Source organism: Danaus plexippus, chromosome 11, assembly GCF_018135715.1.
Source record: "Danaus plexippus chromosome 11, MEX_DaPlex, whole genome shotgun sequence".
Classification (NCBI taxonomy): Eukaryota; Metazoa; Arthropoda; class Insecta; order Lepidoptera; family Nymphalidae; genus Danaus; species Danaus plexippus.
In genome coordinates, this window is record NC_083544.1 from 8,131,023 (window position 1) to 8,155,066 (window position 24,044).

The 24,044-nt window shown below is 31.0% G+C and overlaps 1 protein-coding gene across 2 annotated transcripts in view; it reads left to right on the plus strand.

The window, feature by feature from the left end:
* Positions 1-5,633: 5,633 nt before the first annotated feature.
* The window catches only part of LOC116765578 (M-phase inducer phosphatase), an 84,989-nt gene continuing 66,578 nt past the window's right edge, over positions 5,634-24,044 (plus strand). Inside the window, exon 1 of one of the 2 annotated variants that reach the window (XM_032655093.2) lies at positions 5,634-6,017. The gene's annotated coding sequence lies outside the window, so the exon portion shown is untranslated. The remainder of the gene's footprint in view (positions 6,018-24,044) is intronic. The other variant, XM_032655094.2, reaches the window with a different exon arrangement.

Sequence of the window (24,044 nt, forward strand, 5' to 3'; positions counted from 1 at the left end):
AGAAATATATTAAGTATGTAAGTGGCGGTGCAAACTTTTTGTAACATTACAGCTGTTGACTCGGTGAATCGACCAAAAGTCATCTCTCAGACGCTCTCTAATCAAATCAATGAGTGTGTTTCTAATTTAATTCCTTCATTACAATAAATTTTTTTGGCCTCGTTTTCTAAAAATGTTTGTTTTATACATTCAAAAAAATGCATTATTAAATACGTCTTTATCATTATAATGTAGAGCGAGAGATTACGATAAAATTATCATAATGTCACTACTTAACGTTATAATTTATTGACTGTCTACTTTTTTAATAAAAATAACCTCAAAAACATTGATTTCGTAATAAAATATTAAAAAGAATGAATACTCATTATAATTGCGATACATTTTGTTAAGTAAAAATTCAAATAAACTGTCAACAAAATCAAATAAACGCCGTCGTGTCGTCGGTATAGCCGAACCATTCCATACTAGCCGAGTAAAAAGCAGACTGTCTCCCTAATTGGCTTCGAGCTGGCGGAACCAGATCATGATTGATTGACTGCAAACTTAAAATACACCAAAAAATCATGTATCCCAAAAACAGGGAACGGCTTAATGTAAAATATAGTACTATATATAAATATGTTATGCACTACTTTGATCAGTTTGAAAATTAAATACTATCAATATTTTGAAATATCAAATTTTAAGTGATAGGGAAATTTGAGAATGTTGCATCAGTAACCCAGAACAGGTTCATTATGAATATGACAGGATAGCGTAGCTTGGATAGGGCTAATGCGGCTGGCACAGCAATGATGTTGCTGTTATAAATGTAATTATTACGAAATCGACAGCATTTGAATTGAAAAATCACCCATGATTGAATTAAAGAGTATTAGTGGATATTTGAAGAATAGGGAAGTACTTATAATACTTATAAAGCGATTGATGTAGGGGACAAGTAACATGGGTTTATGAATGATAATATGCCCTCCTTTTTAATCATATATATATATATATATACCATATTTTTGAATGTTAGGATTATTGCCTATGACTCAAGATGGAATAAACTTTATGGGTACAGATAACGAACCATATCTGTTCATATATTTCCTAATTATCTGAAAACATAAATCCCAAGGAAGTTGTATTGACAAGGCTATCTGTGATGAATAATGAAGGGAAATTCTATGTGACCCGAATGGGAATCGAAAGCGCTACGTTACGGTGACCCTAGAGTCTACAGTCTAGACTCTAGACTATGTCAGACTGTCAGGTCTAGTATATTTGTGATAGCACTTTTTATATAACCAGTTTTTTGTTATTTAATGAGAAAGAGATCTTTCTTTTCCCACAACTATTTCACACACTAGATTTAATCTGCACATTCCGGATTTGGAGAGGTTTTTATAATTCATATTGTGCATAATTTTGTATCTTTTACATATAAAACTCAATAGTCTCACAGGTCGTATAATATTTTACTCATATGACAAACGAACATGTGTGCGAGGGTTTGAGAATGTGTGAATCATTACTAATCTGATAAATACAAATAAGGAAATAGTTCGGAAGAAGATTTAAATAACATTTCCCTGATGCATTAATTATAATCGATTATTTTCGTGAATCTCTCTTTATATTGTTTGAGTATATCTCGGGCGACCTTCGTATTGAACGTGTAGCTTACAGGTGGCGCCAAATCTAGTGATAATTGTATGTTTATAATTAAGTTATTATCGATAAAATGATTCATAGGATAATATTTTTTTTAAACAATAAAATAAAATAAAAAAATATATTTTAGAGTGGAATCTTACAAAAATATGGAGCTGACATATCAAACGTTTTATTGCCATTCTGTTAGCAAATATATTTTCGAAACTAAATAACTCCCAAATGTACTAGAATCACAAAATAGAGTTTCCTTTCAAGTGATCGAAATTAAAATATAACCATTTAGGTTAAAACCGTTTTGGTGTATTATAATATGTTTCAAAAACTTGTAAACACTAATGTTAGTCCGTTAGTCGAGCGGAAAGAGATGTTTTTGGGTTGTCGAAAAATGTGCACGAGAAAGTCTTGTCGAGAAAACTTTTTAATGTACACAGATAACAAATTATACTTATACAGTCTACTCTATCAATAATAATCTGTGGTTCGACAGAGCAAAAACAATTTTTATCTTGATCCAATCCTTCCATACATGTTTATTGAACGGCAAATATTTCCCAAGTTATCGCTTTAATATCAAGGAGCGCAGATCACGATAGTAGAGAATTTTAATGATTGTTCTGGATGGTGTCCTACATCAGCTAAGGCATGATATCTGTATGTACGTCTGTTGACAAAGAGCGAGCCGTCACGAGTTGACCCTAGTGTCCCGACCGATGCTCATGAGAACCAAATTACTAACATACCATTTGTTTTTTTTAAACTATGCTTACGGCTTACGATTATTCTTTATCTGACTTTATTTGTTACAATCTGTTGGCAAATATGTGTATCGGCATTATTTTGTTATGGTTTAGTTGAAGAGAAACAACAGTACTAACCAGCAAATGTGAGAAATTCTGCAACACCAGCAAGCAAGCAAAAGCTATAGCAACACCGAGAGGTTAATTCCAAGCTGTGTATATGAATTTACTATTTGAACACATACAGGTCTCAGTGTTGGGACGTTATTTACATCAACTTTGACTATATTTGTCTCTATAGCATTATGTGCTTTGATCAGTTTCTGTGTCGACTTGGGTGGTAGAATGTACGTTATAAACAGTGCATTCGGTCAACAATGCTGAACAAATAGTAAGGGCAGGCGAGGTTGCAAATTCTGATTCCACAGGCGCCTTGCCCACTCAGATACCAAGCTAGATTGTACTGAATTATGACGTACAATTTGATATTGTTTTGAGGCGAAACTAGCGGAGATATTAGCGAAAGTACTGGCCATTGTTTTTGTGCCGGAGTAAATTTATATCTAAATGGGACATCATATGTTGCTCGGATCGCTTGAGAGGTGTGTGAATATCGCGGAGGAAATTATAATGGGGTTTTTGTTATTTTGTTTTCAACGACACGGACAATCAGCTATAATATTACGGAATCTATTCATTTAATTTGTTTTATATTGAAAACACTGTTGTTTCTTACTATTCTAGTGTAGTGACAGAAATATTAGCTTTCGGAATCTCTTGAACATTAAATATAATAGTTAAACTGCAATCGACAAAATTTTTAATGACTACACACGATTGCTTTTATTATAGAAGATTTGTCACTTTATCCGTTGTGTCGTCCGATGGTCACGATAGCAGAGCTTTCAACAATGAACCGTTTGGGAACTGAGAGACTATTGTTTTGTAATACTTGGTGGTGGACAAGTATTTCGACATGCTGTGCGTTCTTCGCAACCGTGTGTCGTAAGTTAATTAGCGGAGAATTGTTTGTTAAAATTACTTAGAAGATGTGTTTAGTCGGATGTTAATAAATTTAGCATTGTCGCTTCCATGTTAAGTTTACTTTCATAATTTGTAATGATTTAATATTACGCAATGATCGGTATTAATCTCACATCACACGTTTTTAAAATTAATTCATTAGTATTGTCCGCACGGCACATTACCTTCGACGGTTTACTTTTGATGTTTAATATTAAATTATTGTAATAATATTTAAAAAAAATAAAGGAGCCGATGATTGATTACTATAATCTCAAACGAGGTCGCTGTTATTGTGAAGTACTCGTATATCGATGATTTTGTCTACTTTCAGGGCTGCCTTTTCACGTATTTACATTATTGATTATCTGTGTTTGATAATTAAGACCAAAGTCAGTCATCATTCTGACATTAAATTTAAATTAATTGTCATAAATTCTTTTACATCTATTATGTTATTATTCGTCGTAAGTTTTGCTTTTGCAGCTTTCAATACATCAAAATGTGACTGTGATTTTGATGTGATGGAAATTTTTAATATTGATATAATTTATTTCGTTTCTATAATCGTAATTAATATATCATTGCTGGATGTATAGATTGACGCAATCAAATAGATTTGACTAACAGCGACGTAGTTTTTATAATATGCACGATAAATTGTACATATAATACAAATACACGATTTAAGTCCAGTAATAAATAATATTTTGTATTTCGTCTTAGACTATTTGTAAACTATTTTATTTTAAAAGTACACTTAAAATATTTTCGTTTATTATGATCTGAAGTCAGAATATTTTTTTGTAATTACCTAGTAAACTAATATTATAATGTATTTCTGTATATACGCTAAGTTAACTAACTCAATTGTGTCGAATATTAAATAACATTATTTAACATTTAGAGCTGGGCTGTATCTCTGTAACATATTCCTGTGATCAGAGTTCACTCTCTATTAAGGCGTTGCAGCTTTTCTGTTATTGTCTCAAAAGGCTTTATAAATGTATGCCTATCTCACTATCCGCGTGATAAACATTTTGTATAGCGGACATTTAATGTTATTATTTATGTCGCCATTTTGTTATTTACATGCATCGATTTGTTATTACTATAGTTTCTCGATTGTAATACACATTACCTTTTTATTTATAATGTAATATATGTACGATATTTATGATTTAAAGTTTAATTATTATTTTATTGTTATCATTATGTTTTATGGAATATTTGATAATTGATGATGAAATCGCTTGTTACATGTGATTTGAAAGCGTAATTCGATCTTTTAAATGTAATCGAGTTACTCTGGTAGTATCTTAATCAGGGTTATCAGTAGTTAAATGTTAAACGTGCAGTCTCCGGAGAAGGGACCGTGCGAATACTGGAACATTTCGTCACAGCTAGCCGCTATCGCCCTTATTACTTGCTTGCTATCCTATTGATAAGTATTTGATAATTTTATAAAGGTTTCTGATAATATTTCTTGTACATAACATTATCAGCTCTCTTAGAACTGAGATTCGATTGATAAATATCCTTTCTTTGTATTTTTGTTTTGGTTTTTATATAATTTATGATTATATGTTATAGGATCATTACTCCTGAGGTCTTTCTTAGAATTAATGTTCAGTATTCTGTATTAGTAAGTTTATTTATAAGTTAATGGAAAGATCTTGGAAATCCCTAGCGAGAGGAAAAATTTATTGAATTAATTTATGATTTATGTTTATTTTAATGAGGTCACGTCATAACACTCGTTTGAGAAGGTACCTGAGAGGACAAAATGTTTGAATAGTGAGTTCATGGTGAAATAACTATTTAGGTTCAGCGGCCCCATAAAGCAGCTTCGAGCATACCTTAGGGAGTTGCCAGACGGTGCGAACAAAAAACCGATTTCATAAAACTATGCACCCGACTGCATACATGGTCCACAACAATAAATGAGCAAAGCCAGAACCTGATGCTTAGTGCCAATATCCGTCTCGCTCAGCGTAAACATGCCCACTGGGGAGTATTTTACATCCATGGAATACCAACTATGGCGTTCGTTTAAGTTAAATCAATAGGAGCAGCAATGTAAAACGAGTTTCCTTTAACACGATGCCGCTGACCGCGCTGCAGTAGTGGAATCTGCAAGTTCGTCACTCACACAGAAGTATGTGTGACGTTGAGAAGGCTTCCACTGCACACTCGTTAAGACCGGGACCGCGTCAGTCCGCACCGAGCCGCCGCTCGAGACGCACGTGTCGTACGACGTCGCGACCACGGTCCACAGATCGCGAAAAAAGTTTAACATACGAAACTTTCTTAAGACTTTCCTTTCAACCCGAAGACTGTTGAAGTGGAACTGTCTCCTTCATCCGGCAACCGATGAGAGTGACCTTTCCTTAAACCGGAATTCGGTACCCCAAGAACGAGTTTAGTCTCCGGACAGTGGCAGGACATTGGTGAAGTGATAACTTGATTTTCAGTGCTGTGTTCAGTGTGAGTGACTGGATATTCTCATTGCCATTATATATACAGGTCATAGGAGGGCTGCTCTCTGCCTCTTAAGGTCGGCTAATCATAATAGTGCTGTTAAACTTTATAGTAAGTATAAATAGAAAAAAATAACTATAACAGTATGATAACTGTTATCAATATACGCCATCAACAAATGTTTTTCGATGGGCTTCTTTGAATACATATATTATTTTTTTATTTCATTAAATTAATAATAAATTTCCAAAAGCTAACTTGACCTCGGCTTGTTATAAAATCCTTTTAATCAGAGCAGAGTTAAATAAATTAAACTATTGCAATTTATGTATATTAACCAATTCCTTAACTCGGTAAAGCAGTAGATACTACTTACTTGCAAATTATTCAAAAATTAATTCATATGGTAATTATTATAAAAATAAAATAAAAATTATGATAAGTAAATTTTAATTTTCTAAAAAACTTTTTATAATATAAAATTTTTATTTAAGTAGGTACCTAAGTTATCTTATCGCAAATTATTATATAAAGTCGAGCGATACGTCTCAACTGTGAATATTCCATTTGCATAGTTTCATTCGTCCGTATTTATTTAAATCTAACAGTATTCTTCGAACACAAATGAAATGTAAGACAAATCTACTTGCAATTTACATATTTAGGAAATGCGGATGGCCTCGATATCGTCAATCGAAAGTACCATGTGTCCATTGCGAATCAATTTAAAACAGATGTGACGGAGACCTTCAGTAAAACGACAATGGAACGGTTAGAAGAATAATACACCTCTTATTGTAAATTACTTATAAATATGTGTTTTTTGTATAAAGATTATTCGTCGTGAACTTTTCGTCGTTCGGACCTCGGTTAGTTTTTCTACTGACGGCCTCGCTCTGTCGTGTTTAATAACAGATTTGAGATTTCATTTCATAACTTTTAAGTCGAAAAAAAAACTTCGCCGAACTCTTTAAGCCAATTTGTGGAATCATTTTTTAATCATTTATTTAATATTAGGTGATTAAAATTATGTGTAGCATTTCTTAATTACGGTTATCGATTTAAATACACTAACATTAAATTTCTTTGAATAATTAAGCTATAATAGAAAAGAGTCAAATTCCTATTTAATATTATATACACTTGAATTTAAAACGTTCTCACTGGCGAGCGTTACGTTCGAAAATTATAATTTGCAAAACAGTTATAAAATGTACGGCTGTCTACATTTTATACATTTCTGACATTGATAGAAAAAAAAAACCAAATCATCGGTGCGTTCTCACCGAGCGGTTCATTGAATTACGTGCCAAAATATACTTAATTAAACAATAACTCAGTATTGAATATAAATCGTAATACAATAAAATTTGTGATTGTTCTTAATACATATTTTTTTTTTATGTTTAAAAAAAAGTTATTTTATCGTTTACGTTTTTCCTACTAAGTTAGCAGTTACAAAACTTGTCATACTCTAAGTCTCAACAAATATTATTTATATAAGATGAGCTTTTTTTTATTATTAATATAAAGAAAACATTATATTATTTTTAATATTTTTATATTCTTTGCAATTTCTACATTCCGCTTATAATGTTAAACGATTTTTTATACCGTATTCACTTATTTCATGATGTTAGTAACGATGTAAGGCTCATTGTTCTTGTTCATGACCTTTTCAATTAGGTACTGTTAAATGCACTTCGAAATACTGCCTTTTAAATGTTAACCTGATTTCGGCTGGTATTTTATTAGAGTTGTATGTCTTAAATGTTTGATCTAGAGCAGTCTTTGATGCAATACTGAGTATCACGAGATCAATATCCGCTTAATTACTATAAAGTTTATCACTTTTTAAATATTTTGGAGATTTTTTTATCTCACTTGCAAATTAAGTCAAGTGAAACTGTTCTTGGAAGGCTTTAAATGATTTAAAATTCACCAACATCAACTACACAGGATTTTAATCATTACACTGACAAAATTGACATTTGCAATCGATTTACAAAATCAATATTTATCACCAACGCGTGACAATATTGCGCCATTACATAATATTGTCAGAATTGTATCGAAAAATTACAGTTTTCCATTTATATTTTTTAGTAATATTTGTTTAAAACACTGTTTATGATGATTAAAGTAATAAAATTATGTGAATAAAGTTCCAAAAGCTTTAGATTCAGATTAATGTCATAGATAAGTAAATGCGATTATTAAAGCTGCGCTAAAGTAAGAGGGCGTTGACATCACACGTTATAACGACAATGATTAGAACAAGCGTTAACGCAACAGAGTAAAAAAAAAAATGAAATATGAAAAATTATAAAACTAACTTTATTCCACTATCTACATCCAAAGAGGTTAGTTTTAATCACTTCTGTACATTAAAAATTAATTGTATATTAATAGCATGTATATATTTTTAATTAAACTGATGCGTGTGATGAAACATAAAAGCACGACGTTCATATCAAACATGGCCGACCTTGTGTTTATTGAGAAACTGCCGAACGGTCGCTAAATGACAAGTGCTGTTACTGAAGTGTATTAATATTTACTCACATGTATTTACATACTTTTTGGCATCTATTTTGATGCAAGTAAACATTTTAATAAATTTAATTTTAGGAATATTTATATGGAAAAAGCTTTACGATCTTTTATTTTTTAAAGTAACTATGTAAATGTTTAAAAAAGGCACGAGTGTTATTTTAGCATTTGGCGTTTTAGAGTCGTGTCTTAATATGTAACTAGCACAGATTTCATGGTGACTATACATAGTTCCTTTTTGTTAAATGTTCACATGACTGTTTAGTACAAAAAGCTTGTCAGTCATAGAGCGTTTCGGGAATTGTTTTTATGATGTTTTTACGCACAATTTTCATGGTTGTTTTTCAAAAGTGTGTACCGCTTTTTTATGTTCTTTAAGTGCATATGTTCACATCATATCCGCTTGTAGAAGATGCTAGAAAGGTCCACTGATAAACATTTTTACGAAAAATATATGCAATTAATTTGTTCGCCTTAATCATTATTCTATTAGTATGTATTTATGCAATATATTACTTTTTTTTAATAATCTTTTGCTATAAAAGAAATTTAGAAACTGTTTGTTGTTTAAATATAAAAAAATATATTTAGTTTTTGTTTTTTGATGACTTAAAAAGGAAGTTATTTACATTCATTGACAGGAAAGATATGCAAAAATGTCGAATACTTACACTAGATGCATTTATTATAATTATCTTAAAAGAAAATTTAGTAGTTTTACATTTCAGATTATCTATACATTAAGTTTTAAAAAATAAATGTTTAAAAGTATCTGCTACGATATTGTAAAACTAGGAGATCAATCAACTATTGATAGCATAGCAATATCAGATCTAGTGTTAATCTAAAACTTTTGATTACATTTCAAAAATTTCAACTCCGACTTTTTTCTCGATTGTTATTTTCAATCGATTTTCAGATTTTTATTAAAAAAAACAAGCTAATGTCTGGACATTATAAATGCCGTCTGAAAAGTTTGCGATCGTCGTTAAGTGTCCTTCCTTATAAATTACTTTTTATTTTTATGATTATGATATATATATACTATGTATATACTATGAACACCAAACTAAGATGTCCTTTCTCCTTATACCATTACGAATATATGCGACTTGTGGAAAGTACCTAGGTATATTTAAAAACTTAGTTAAAATTACCGATGATAAGGGAAAGTCAACAAAAAAACTTCTGTACAAATTGTGACGGTTCAAATTAAACACATTTGAGAATATTGACTTTTACGTTTTAAAACCTTTATTAGTTCTTTTGACATATGCTTTTTAATTGGCCGGAATACATTGTTATCTGTGTACAGGCGAGCACCTGAACCGTATTGGTATTTAAGATACTATACAATACTGTTTTGCAATGTTCATTGGTTCATGGAGAGTAAGAGCTCATTTCATTGGTCAATTCTGTAAACATTATTGTTGTATTGTAGTGTCATATCGAACAGATAAAATATTTTCAATCATAGCTCTAAGCTAGTAGACTAATTTTGGTTTAGATTTAATTATTTGAATAAGGTCAGCAGGAAAACTGTACAGCCATGAGTCGATTTCTTCGACTAATTATCTAATTTATGCTAGAGAGTGAAGGCAAATCTTTTCCTTTTTGTCACTTCTGCCACTGAAGGTAACTGCCTTCATTTATACAAAAACAATCCAACAAATCAAAAAACTTTAAAGCCCCGAGTGTTCAACGTGAACACTCATTCGTTTTCACCAGAATCTGCATATTCTTTCTCTTCTGTACCGTTTTTCATTAATTTAAAAGGAACATGTAAATTTTAATGAAGTTTCTCAAAACAAACTACTTAAGAGCCTTTGACAATTCCGTTCCTTTTCTTATTATTTATATAATAAGGAAATGTTGATTAGAATGACTATGTAATTGTATCCTAGAATTTGTATTACTTTGATGGAATTTACCACACAGAACTTATCCCGATAGTTTTTGATTTTCCAAATTATATCGTAATATTTGCATATAACGTTCCCTTTATAAACATAGTGCCAAAGCTTATGGTATTTTTTAGTTATTTTTCATATAAATTCCTTACATTACTAACATAAATATGTACTTAAGTATGTTGATATAATTTATATAATGCTTTAACATGTCTTTATTACGCGTTTTTTCTACAAGTGAAAGAATGCCTGGGAGATTTTTCGGCGACGAGTCTTTCTTGTTTCAATAAAATAATACAAAATACTCTGCAATAAATATAATTAAAATACAATGCCAGCGCCTATCCTGGACACACATAAATACAGTTTAAGTCAGTTGTTAATATAAATACGAAGTATCACCCGAGGCTTACTATCGCTCATCGCAGAGGTTGTATGTTAATGTAGGTAACGCCGCAGGAGTACTCGTATCGATAGTTTGCGTTTATTGAATTACTTTGAGTTCCCTCACGAATATTCCATAGCTGTTGAGACGAGTGTGAATTTAAATATAATGTAGCCGTGTGTTCAGTGTGTCGACTTAAAATCATGAATTATTTTCCATGTCTTTCTCTGTTATCAGTGATAATCGTGAGTTTTATAGCGACTTTATATAAACATAACACGGAATTGTCACGGTGTATTAGATCCGTATTACGAAGGTCTTTACAGTGTAATTGAATTCTTGGTATTGTAAGAACGTTTGGCGAATTTCTATTTAATCGGTGAAAGTGTTAACTTTGTTACTCTGTTATTATAATAATAGAAGATCTCAAATTTTAAGACCGTTTTAAATTGTTTTTAAATGTTTTATGTGCTATGTACACACAGCCGAACTTTTCGTTCCTTATATTTATGTCACATCGACTTGTACAATGTCTTCACGGCGTCCGAATTAGTCATGGCGGAGCTTGTTTTTTTAAATTAATTACATTATATTTTGGATACCCTCAAGGTCAATAGACTATCCATCATTAGCGACGACAATCACTCGGCCTTTCAGACGAAAAATCGATAAGCTCTTGCAATTTGGTTCAGGGTAAAATGCGTTTATGGCCTTAATTTTCTTTTAATTATGCCGTAGAGCCGATAATTGTGAATGCACCTCCATTGTTTCGTTACCAGTGTCGGAACAATTTTATTATTTCGAGTCGGTAACTTTATTAACACTTTCCTGTCCGGCTTTCATGAGAAAGGGGTCACGGTTAGGAGTGATATTATTGTTGAGATGTATACAAATGTTGGTACTTCTAGGTGTTATTGCTACTTATAATATGTTCTTATCAATATATCCAGATAATGTTCGAGATAGTGTCAAGATTGTTTTATTATTGGATCGAACGATGCCATTAATATTTTAAATAGATAATATTTTTCCTAACAGTTGCATCTAAATATTACGTTATTACGTCTGCGTCACGTGAAATTGAATAAATTAACGTTAAGCGTCGAGTCAATTGAGAAACTTAATTACAAATCGGATTAAGTCATGTCGACCTAATATTAAGACGTGAGCAAGGTCGTCCGTAATCTAACAATACTATTGTTTTCACTTGCTTTGATGTTTGTAATTAGCGGTCGATACAAAAAATACATTTTTATAGATAGCTCGTATTGCTATTGCATTAAAGGCTATTTTGTTGTAATGCTATATAAAACTTTGAAATACATAGTTGCTTTATATTTAACCACTCCTTTCGTAATTAATATTTTACGTATTAATTGTTTCTTAATGTTTGTCATTTAATTAATCTTTGTTTAAATGTTGTATAAAATTTATATAACGAATTATGTATAAGATATAAGTATATATGTATTATACATATTCTCTGCTATATTTACGTATATATTGCATAATGTAATATTTGATAAACGTGTAACTGTGGTCTATATTAACTATTAGTTAATTTCGTAACACAAAAGAGAAAACAAATATTTTACTTTCATTTCTCACTAAGTCGTTTTCAATATCAAGGTCGTTAAGAATCTATACATTATACATTAAGATAGTGTTTTTATATATTTTATATTAATTAACATTTAATTGCATGGAAAAAGTGTTGTGTGTATGTGTGTGTTTGTGTGTTTGTGTGTGTGTTTTGCAAACTAATGGTTTTGAATTAGACTTTTTTTGCATTTTATAAAGAAAGTTGACTAAAAAGTAAATATAAATAAGTTATTATAAATTACCAGTTCTCTTTTTTCGAAATATAATGGATTATTTTTGATGATTGTTTTAGTTCGTTTGTTATAAAATGTAAAGACATGCGACTTTTAAATTGAGAAAGGTTAAGGCTCATCAGAAATTTGTATTATATATATATATATTGTCATTAATTGTAACCAAGTTGTATTACATTAAATCGAATACAAATAACCAAAACAGTTACCAAAACATATTTTTTACGATCAACAAATATACAGCGACCTTACAATGGAAACAGCTTTCGCCTGGAAAACTGAAATTAACATGATACATAGCGGTTCAACTGCTGCTGTGTTCATAATCATTGTTTACTAATGACGCAATGGTTATCGAACTGTCAGATAATAATTCATCGATCTATCAATAACAGTTTAAAGCTACACGCATAAACTGAACCGATGTAATAACCGATTTGTTGGTATTGATAATTGAATATAAGCCTATCGTCTAAGTGTAACCTTGTATGACTCCACGATCAGGCGATAATTATTCTTATAGTATGGTATTATTGACGATAATCGCATGCTATGCTTCGATAACAATATTTAATAAGACGTAACTGTTAATTTTCGTTAAACCGTAGTGTGGTCCTGGCTCGCTTCATTTATTTTCTTGTTTAGCAGTAATGGCCCGGACTTATCTGTTTATGGAGAGAGATTTACTTTCATTCGGTAGCTAAGATTAATATTACTAATGGTTGTTATACGCAATTCATTTGAATAACGGACGTTTATAAACTTAAGTGTTACCTACCTTCGTTCGTAATTTAGTTTGGATTTAATATGTTATTTCTGATATGATTTTCTATTCTATTCTATTCTATTCCATCTAAGGCTATGTTATAATTCACATTATATAAACCACCTATAAAATCGTGTACTCGCTAATTATATATAATCATATTTATTAATACAAGCATGTTCATTGCTCGGTCCACTTAAGACTTCATTGGATTAACGTTAAAGTGAACGCGAAGTTAAATTATATATTGAGTAGTAAGTCGTGTTAGCATTAAGCTTCTTATTCTTTGCCTAAACACATACATGCAAAGATGCACACATAGATACTTTTAACAGATAGAATACATTTGTGGTTAAACCCTCTGAGGGTCTTCTTGATCCACGTACTAACTGACAGCTGTCAAGAGTCAAGACACGCGTTTTCTACTTTTGCAGCTTTTAATCTTTTAATGCAAAAAAATACAAGGATTCTTTGCATTCAGCCAACGGAAAGTTCTATTGAATGCTATGTTACATATAAGTTTTAGATTTCTTTTAGTTGGTTTTTATAATTTCTTTTAAAATTAACAGCTTTTTTCGTTTCGAATTATTTGTTTCATCACAACAAAGTGTACAAAGTTGCAATAACCGTTAAACGTTCTTACAATCGGCGTGAAACTTTCATTTGCGTTAGAGATGAGTGATGAATGATGACTACAAGCGAACTTTACAACAGAGTGTGATTGGAAACAAAAATTTACATCCCAGCAAACCTTTGTTCATAAATCGGACAAAACATATCAAAATTAAGTATTATGGCTATAATATAATCTCTGTGTATATTTGATATCAATGTATTAGACATTCGTAATTCACGTTTCGTGACTTGTAAGTGAAGTAGAATAAATATTGACTTGAAATACTTTCAACTGGAATGTGTATTCATATAAATTTAATCATATATCAATATAAGTATAGCCGTGTAAACATATCCCATTATATGGGGGTTCTTTCAACTATGATGACTGTAATTTAGAAATTAAAGAATCCTTCTGCGAAGTGTTTGTAGCGTTAATATGGAAATGATCATTATAGTAATAAAGCAAAACGAAGCTATCGCACACATCAGCCTCTTATAATATAAAAACTATATAAAAAGTAATACTTATAGCAACGTTTATTACGTTAAATGTAGATAAAAATAATATACATATATACTTCATGGCATTTATAATAATACCAAATAATTTTCTATATATCTGTCGGTCTGTTTGATTCAGAATAGTAGAAATAAAATGCTGTTGTAATTATGCGAAGTAGCGGGTAGTAACTAGTATATATAAATAAGGAAAACTCGTAAGCAAATTACTTCTACAGCGATTTGCGTTGCAAGATCGTTGATAAATATATCTTGGTCATAACCATAGACAATAATTTAATGTTTTTACGATATATGGACTTCAATGGGATGACTTAAAAATTAATATTTACAGATATTGAAATCAAAGAAGTTTAAATGATAACGAAAATTCTTAAAGTAGGTCTGTTTATTATCGGTGAACTCTAATTAAAACACAAAAGAAAAGAACATGCAATGTTCCTGGATAAATAACATTCAAAGCTTACGATACGAAGTACTCAAAGCTCAAACAGCTAAAGGCTAAGCTGCGCCGTAATAAAGCTCTGTCCAAACTGTCATGTGTAAAAACGAAATGCATAGCGAACACAGTGTCTAACGAGAAGGGCTTCGCGGCTTTCTGCGACATGCAAAGTATAAAGGAAATGCTAATATAGCGTCTGGCGTCACTTACAAGAGACGACGTTTTGTTATTTCGTTAAAAAAAATATTTTAAAACCTATTTCAAGCTGTTTGACTTTGGTTTTTTATCTAAGAAAAAAAGAAAATAAGGACTTATAGTATCGTAAGGAGCAATATATGTGTTTGATTTTTTGTTTATAGTTTTAGGAATATATTCCAGCCAATAATGTATACGAATACGTTTCCGTACATATTTGACAATATCAGTTTAAAATTTTCACTATTATTAATTTATATGATCGTGTCTCCTCCATCCTACATGACACTGGCAGAATATACTGTGCACGTCTTTGCATGGATGAAGACCATATTATAAAAAAAATAATAATTTATGTGACAGACACTTGATGCACGATTTGATAATTATTGATGGATACAATTTAACGTAAGCCGAAATGTCACTGTCTTAATTGAGTGTTCATTTTAGTTGGCAATTAAAAACATAATTGCTTTTCTTGACACCTTTAACAGTTAACAGTATGTAGACCTGAATTAAGATTTATACTTTGAAGCATTTAAAGTTTTGTTGGCCTCGTTCCTTGAGTATACTTTTGATAATTATGCAAAAGTTTAGTAATTAAGTAACTGAAGATCTCATACAAATTAAGTAAGAGTAAATTACTTTTGAAATCTAAATAAATATTGCTATTTATGTTAGAAGATTAATAATTTTTCGATATTTCAAGATTTACACGCTCGTTGTTTAGTTGATAGTTTGAGACTATCATTTTCTTTTTTTTTGTCATTGGAAATATGTTTTAGTTTAACGGAAATAAATTTACTTTGAAATTATTTAACATGTTTTTCTTAAATTCAAAAAAGATATTGAATTTTGAACGCTCACACTTGTGTCTTAAGCCGTCCTCATCTCAACTACGCTCTAGGCATTGTTGATGTACTGTCCTCTTACTTTCACCGTAGTATCACTCAAATCTGCCTATCTTATTAGTATAGTGCTCCCAGCTATGAGTTTTAATCTGTTATCTAGGAATATTCATATTAATTAGTTAATTCAAGGGCTTTCTATATCGGTTACGAATATCGCGAACAAGATATTAACGGTTAACGGAAATCCGAGACTGCTTTATGGCATTACTTGTAAAACTTATCAAAGCTTAAAATATAATTTCATCAACCAATTATATGACCACGTAATTTATCTACTATAAATATAACGAAGCAAATTTAAGAATGATAATTCCGCTCATTATCAGTTGCTTAGTTCAATTAAAGTTTTCTATTCTCATAACTTTTTAAGCGAGTGAAGTGAATGTGTACAGGTCTTTATTTTATTTTTCCCCACTATCATTACATCGTGAGCTTCATAGAAGTTACATTCATTTTATAGTTAGTAAGTCACATCTTATGTTTTATCATTATCAGAGAAATATTTGTATAGTAATATGTTTAAAATGAATTTTTATTTTAATATATTATTTGCAGGAAGTTTGTCTTAATTTTATTTTCGTGTTAAGATAACTGATTTGTTTAATAAATTTAACGAAAGTGAATAGTTTGTATAATTAGAAACTTACTACGTACATTTATTTATATTCTCCTCTTATAGTATATTTTAAGATTAAGGCCATAATGTCCCGGATAAACAAATTTTGCCGTTTCATTAGTTTTAGGTTGACCTTGTCATCCAAAACCAACCGCAAAGGTTACGAGCTGCCGTATTTAGACAGATTCAACAACTATAAAGTTTTTAAACCGTTTTGAGTTACGTCAACTTATGACATTGCTTTACACCTTGAAGTATACGGAAATAAAATTAGTTGCTATTCGCTTTTATGTCTATACTAATAAGGTCTAAAATGAGGAATTCCTAAGTAAAGTATGTAGAATGAGGTATACTTTTTAGCACCGATTTGTGACATTACTAAGATTTATTTTAAGTAAACACTGTGATTCTGCAAATATGTTGTACACACATTATAATACTTTAAATTGACTTTGATTATTTATAATATATTCGTATGCGTTTAAATAAAATTAAAATTCATGAAATTGTAAAAAATACTTAACCAGAACAAACAAAAATGTAATCTTTCTGCTGTTGTAAATAAAACCTTTTTCCATTCAGCGTCGGATCATTTCAAACGTGGCAACACTGATAATTTATAAATTACATTAGCATATACTACATTCAATCATATCATTTAGCTGTGATAAACAGTATAATTATGGCTGAAGGCTGCATGGTTATTTGGTGGCGTATATTATGTTTGTTTAAGGGTGTCCAAGGCTGTGAGGTGCGTACCAATTGACAACACTATCGTCACGGTTGGACACTGGCCTTGAACACACATAGGTTGTGTTCTTGTTAGAATAAGTTTACTTACAAATGAAAAATTTCACCTTGGAGTTGATACACTAGCTTCTTACCGCGACTGCGAAGAGTTTGTATGGGTTTTTTTGATTTTCAAACAAGAAAAATTTTTGTGTGATTATTTAACTAACACACAAAGATCTAGTCCTAAACGTTATCATTATTAGTTATAAATTCGAAAGCCAAGGCAATATTATTGCACGGAAATTATTTGTTTATATGATCGCAATGGCTTAACGAAGGTGGTCAGTTTCATAAAACGCCTCAAACGCTAAACCCATAGAAAGTTAATTCCTCATTGACATGAACAATAGATGGTAATTGGCATATTCACGTCCCTTCTTTCAACCATAACCATGTTTGGTAAAGTCAAACATGTTTTGTCTGACCCTAGAATCGAACCTCGGACCTCATGGTATGGTGTACAACCAATTAATGGTTATGTCCGTTGTTACCCAATAAATGGATATGCAATATTATAATGCAATATGCTCGCTCCGTAACAAAATATCTATCCTAATATTTTATATTACAGACCATATTGTTAATAATAGTTTTGCAGGTAAAATAATTCGCACAATTACGACACCTAATTATGTTTAAGTGCCCTTTTATATTTTAAAACTTGACTTTGACACTTAAAAGTAAAATGGCGGATGTAAATTTGACACGTGACAACGCACAAATCGTAAATTTAAAGACGTTTTGTTTGTCACTTAAACAAGTCCTTGGTTAGCGAGTCTTAAACGATGGTTTATCCTCATTTTAGTGTACTGATATATATTTTTGTAAGAATTACTTAGTACAGAATTATCACGCAGGAATATTTGTAGACGTTGTACTATGGCGTTTATGACACGGAGAGCCATAGAAAGTAGTCCTTCAGAGAAGTTTAGCTAACGTCTCAGACTTAACAGGAATTTAGAAAGTTGAAGAACTATTATTCGGGATAAGAAAAGGGATTTCGGGATTCCATCAATCTCACACGTCAACCAAAAAGCAGCTGTAGTAGCAACACCTTACCGCTCTTTTGCCGAAGAGTTGTGCCAAATAATAACAGATGAAAGTGGTCACTGGTCATTGTTAAACTCCTATGAAATGGGAAATAATATCTTTTAGTAAGCTTGCAGTCGACGCTTCATATCGCAAACTTTCGCACCTGCTTATTTGTCTATTTAAATTATAGATTGCCAAGTCAATTTGTATATAAATACACAAGTAAATAAATAGTATAAGTATCCACTCTATCTACCGTAACAGGATAAAATCCCCGTATCGACCTTGACAGCAAAACACCCATTTTTCATTTACGCTGCACACCCCCATAAGCGGCGTCCATTGGGATAAAGAAAAGGACATTTATCATACGACGACTAAACATACGACATACGATACGATTGTAATATCGGAACAAATAATATGTTTCATTTATAATATAACATCAAAATTTATTATATTTCTAACAATGAAAAACGTATAATATTGATGGATCACTCGTGTGGTGCGCATCGTTTTGCATCAAGTGTCAAGTTATACAAAACAATCAATCTGTATCCGACGATAATGGTATCAGTGTCGCACATATGAAAATTTGCATTGCCGTTTGTCCATCGATTTGTATTAGAAGTCATAACATTGCGTAATATTCATAACTTGAATAATTCATATGCCGTTACATTAGTGTCTGAGGTTTGTTTAAATATTATTTTATCATATTGTAATGTATCGGGTCTGAATGTCCGGCGCCTTTTAAGAGCGATCAAGACTCGGTATAATTGGGGAGAGATATTGAAATTTTAAAATTTAAATTGTATGGTGAAATAAAAGTTATTAAAACTGTTATTACACCTATTACAAAAATTAAAAACACATTACACATAAAGAAGTTCCTTATATGGATTGCAATGTCATGTCACATATTTGTCAACATTTTAGGTAGCATGACTCAGAACATATTTAATCTCAACACGACCGAACATTTAAGGAATAATAACTTTGAAGTCCCTGCTCTATTTTAGGCCTTAATTTTAAATATTTAGGGTTTTTGAGGTCAATCCGAGGAGATGATAAACATACGCCTTTGCTTATCTCTTCCTAGTAAAAAAATAAGGTAAGATTTATTATACCCAAGTGCTATAAAAAAAAACAATATAGATTATTGCTGGCTGATTAGCATATTATTTAAAACTTTTACATTTTTTAGAAAAAAAGGAAGCACCACGTTTAAAGTTCATTGCCAAGGAAAATATGGTATTTCTTTTTTTAATCAAAGAAGGTAGTCATTTAAATTCCACTCAACATAAAAATGGTCCAGACATAACCACAGGAGGTTTCGCGTAAGCACAAAATTTAGTTGTCTGCTTGTTTAAAATTCAATACAGATACCGGTAGTTTAAAGAGGAGTCGGCTCCTAACGCCGGGCTTTAGTATGGCAATATCGCCGCGTTCGTGCGATATAAAGAAACCCTGCGAGGGATGTCTCTCCGTAGTTCATAGATCTAATTATGCATGATTAATATGTAATTGATAACTTTTATTTTTTATATGGAAATATATGAGTACTATTCTTTTAAAAAGACCATAGGGTTGCAAATTTCACACATTTTATACAACAATATAATCTCAGATTCAAGCGCTTATTATTGCTTTATCAATATTATAACGTTAATAATAATCTATTGAAAATTAATCTGTTGCTGGAACGATTTAAATATAAGTCGTGTGTCAACCCTGTCGGAGTGGTGTACGCGTTGCGGAGCCTGATGCGATCGATACCATCGTCTGGTCCTGCACTGCGGCCTGACCTTGCACCCCTCGTCCGTGTGTACGGGGAACAGCTTTTATAAAGTGTCTAGTGACATATATACCATCCTTTGTAATTGTTCATGCGATCTCTTGCTTTACAATCGTTGTCCGATATCAATATTAACTTGTTTTTATTACGCTCTGAAACCAGCCTCACAACTATTTGTTTATGTCTGAAATCGTTTTTAATTATCGTATTGTTATTTTGTACTCATATTATAAATGTGTTTATAAATTTTGGATGGCATTTTCTTAACGTACATGATGGTGGTAAAATATAAGATGTTAGTATCAAAAGAATATAGATCTTTGATATAATTGTACAAGACAAATTTAGGAAAAAATAAGTAATATTTAATTTCTAGTCTTATATTATATAATATTCATGAAATAATGTCATAAGTTTCGACATTCGTGATTAACATTTTAACCTTAAAGTCCTCGAGTTTATACCGGTAATACTGCACAGTGATATAACGTTAAATTTGGCTCACATCCAAAGTAGACCAGGTAATGGCAGTGCATCGGTTTTATTCGGATATAAATTGGTTGCATTAAAGTATCCCATGAGACGCTTTAATTTATATTCTATAACATAAAGTGGCTCTACTGTTGTAATCGTTATTGAAATTTTTAGATATTTGTTGAAACGTACATAAATTTTGCATTAACCATTTTTTTTTAATTTAAAATATAAAGGAAAAAGTGGTAAGTTTATATGTAGGGAAGGGACACGCGTGTTGAATATAAAATATCTCATTTGTAATTACAACATAACTTTTTTAATTGGCTAACGCTGTAACGATAGCCGTGTAAGAAATATTTCTAACTTAATATGGTATTATTTTACGAGCTATGTTTCCGCAAACCATATCGGAGGAGAGACACAGCATATGCAGAGTAGATAGCCATAGACAAGCGGACTAGAAGTACGGAGGTCACATACAGGAAGCATTATACATAGTAACATACATTTATACTTAAACAATTATAGTTCTTATAATGAGACATATAAAGAGTTATATCGTATGTTACAGTCGCAGGTTGAATTTACAAAGGCTATACGGAACCTGAAATATTAGTGTCACAAACATAAACTTCTAAACTTCAGACCTGGTTAATGTCTGCATTGTAAATACAAAATAACGTATCGCGAGTTAATGATTATAATGGAAGTATTATGAAGCCATAACATGATTCTTTAGCTTTAAACACTACCGACTGTTATAAAACAATCAAAAAATATATGTGCAACATTTTCCCTTGTTTATTCTTGTTAAAATTAACATGCAAAGTAGTTTTTATTTGATAAATAGAATAAAGAGCAATCGAAACTTACATGATACATACATTTTATATGAAATTATGTATTTGATTAGATACAGCAAAGCTTTACGCGAAAGAGCGTAGCGCGATTTTATAGAAAATTAATTTTCATGTTAATTACTATGTATATTTATTTATATATAATAGGATATAGACATAATATGATGTTTTAGAATGCACTTGACAAATATATATACGTAATGGTCATCAATGAGAAGTGCTTATTTAAGACAATGGGGCGGTCTCGCTCCGCCGGTTCAGATTATCCGACCTTGGCTCTTCCGTCGCGTGTCTAATGTCATGAAACTAATTACAGGCTGGACTTCACTCAAGATAACATTTTATAATACGTAGAAATTAACTTTAATGTGTACTGGCCTTATAATTAAACCGCGACTTGTATACAAAGAATTGCGTCGACTATTAACTAGATACAGAGGTTATAGGAAAAATAATCGAGGAGATACAAAGAAAAATATTTTAAATCGTACTTACTATGCTTAAATTTAAATCATTCTATAAAAAATCTAAACATGTTGCATACATACATCTGTTTTCATTTCTCGAATTATCTATCCATGAATGATTTTAATAAAACAAACATTAAACAACTAAGACGCATCTGAGTGCGTTTCGTTACATTTTATGTAATAATTATTTTTCACAATCGGATCCGTGACTTTATTTTGTAAGTTCTTTTCCCACGGTCCATACATTCACTTCAATAAAGATGTCGACGCATGCAATATGTTGCGTCCAAATATCGAATGACCGTTGTTGATCTCGACTTTTCTTTTGGAAGTGTCGCATTTTTAATATTATTAACTTTTACTTAACATAGACGACATAAATCTCTCTTATACAGCCACACAAATGTATTGTTAAAAATATTTTAAACAATATAATTTAAAAAAATACCTTCTATATCCACTAAAATTATTAAATAATAATACCTATACCGATTTTATTTGTAAGCTATTAGTACTGACATTTTTTGATATAGTCTCATGCTATTAAAGAACAAGTCAATGTAATTATAATTAGTGTTCACTATCTTAATACGAAAATAAGCTACTCCACGCTAAACATATCGCCTCTATGGTTAATTAACACACACCCAAGAATTACTTCACATCGAGGTTAGTTTTAACACAAGGCTTAATACCTACTTACAAAATCCTTTTTATTGCAAACTTTAGGTTTATTGCCTATGGTTCACTTTACAACTATATAAAATATTGTTGGCAACGTTTATATTATGTGTGCTAATAAAACGTATAAGCGACGCTTAACGGCAAAATTTTGACATTTATTGTCCTTTTTATTACGCGCGTTTACGTATTGATGTTGCCAGATCTTTAACATATCATTATATATAATGCTATTTAATTATTACTTACTATTAATATAAAATTCTACAATATAACACATATTGTATACATAACATAAAATAATCTTTGAAATAATAGAAGATAATAATGATGATACAATTTTAATTGCAAGAGTATTGAAAATTAAGAGGGAGTCTTGAATAGTTAGATTACAAAACTGGGGCGTTTTGAAGAAATAAAACTGGTATGCCCACCGTATCTGAATGACAGACATCGCTAGTGTCAAATCGCCCACGCTGTTAAGGAATTGTGTCGCTGCCAATGTAGAACTTGGGCAATGTTTTGATACAATTTATAATGCCTATCAATTTTATATGTAATGCAAAACTATCTCGATCACTTAAATATTTATTAGATATAACGCTTTGATAACATTTAATTTATACGATGCTGTCAGCGCTCTTAATTGTTTATTTAGAATTTTATACATAGCGAAGTAAGGCTTACAATGTTTGTAAGATGTTAATTAAATTGCGATAACCAGGGAATTAAATGATTTGTCGTGATTATAATATTCATTAGTCAATAAGGCCGATTCAGAATAAACTTGTTGCTTAGCTCATCTAGTATTGACTGTATCCAGTACTATGACAAACTTTTACCAACTACTTGACTTGTATTTTTTTAGGTTTATAAATAATAATTTTACTAGCTCCAACAACATTGGTACTCAATATAGTAAAGAAAATTTGTTTGTAAATGTTTGTGTAAAAATTTCACCTAACGAAAAATGGGCGCTCCTTTTTTACTTATGATTTTTTGCGTTTCATTCAAATCTATATCTTTAACTTAAAGTAAAATATAACTAAGCAGAAGTTAACGAAAATTTAGCTTCTCAAAATTCTATTCAGCTAATTTAAATATATATTACAATGCACGTCACCCGTAGGCCATATCAATGCATTGTGTTCACAAATACGCAGTTGGTCCGTTACAATAACTTCGTAGGCCATACAGTTTGCTAATCCCAGTTCTGACGTCACATCCGGCTGTGAATGCCACGAATGTCAAGTTCAAAGGATTTTCAAGTTATTTGAA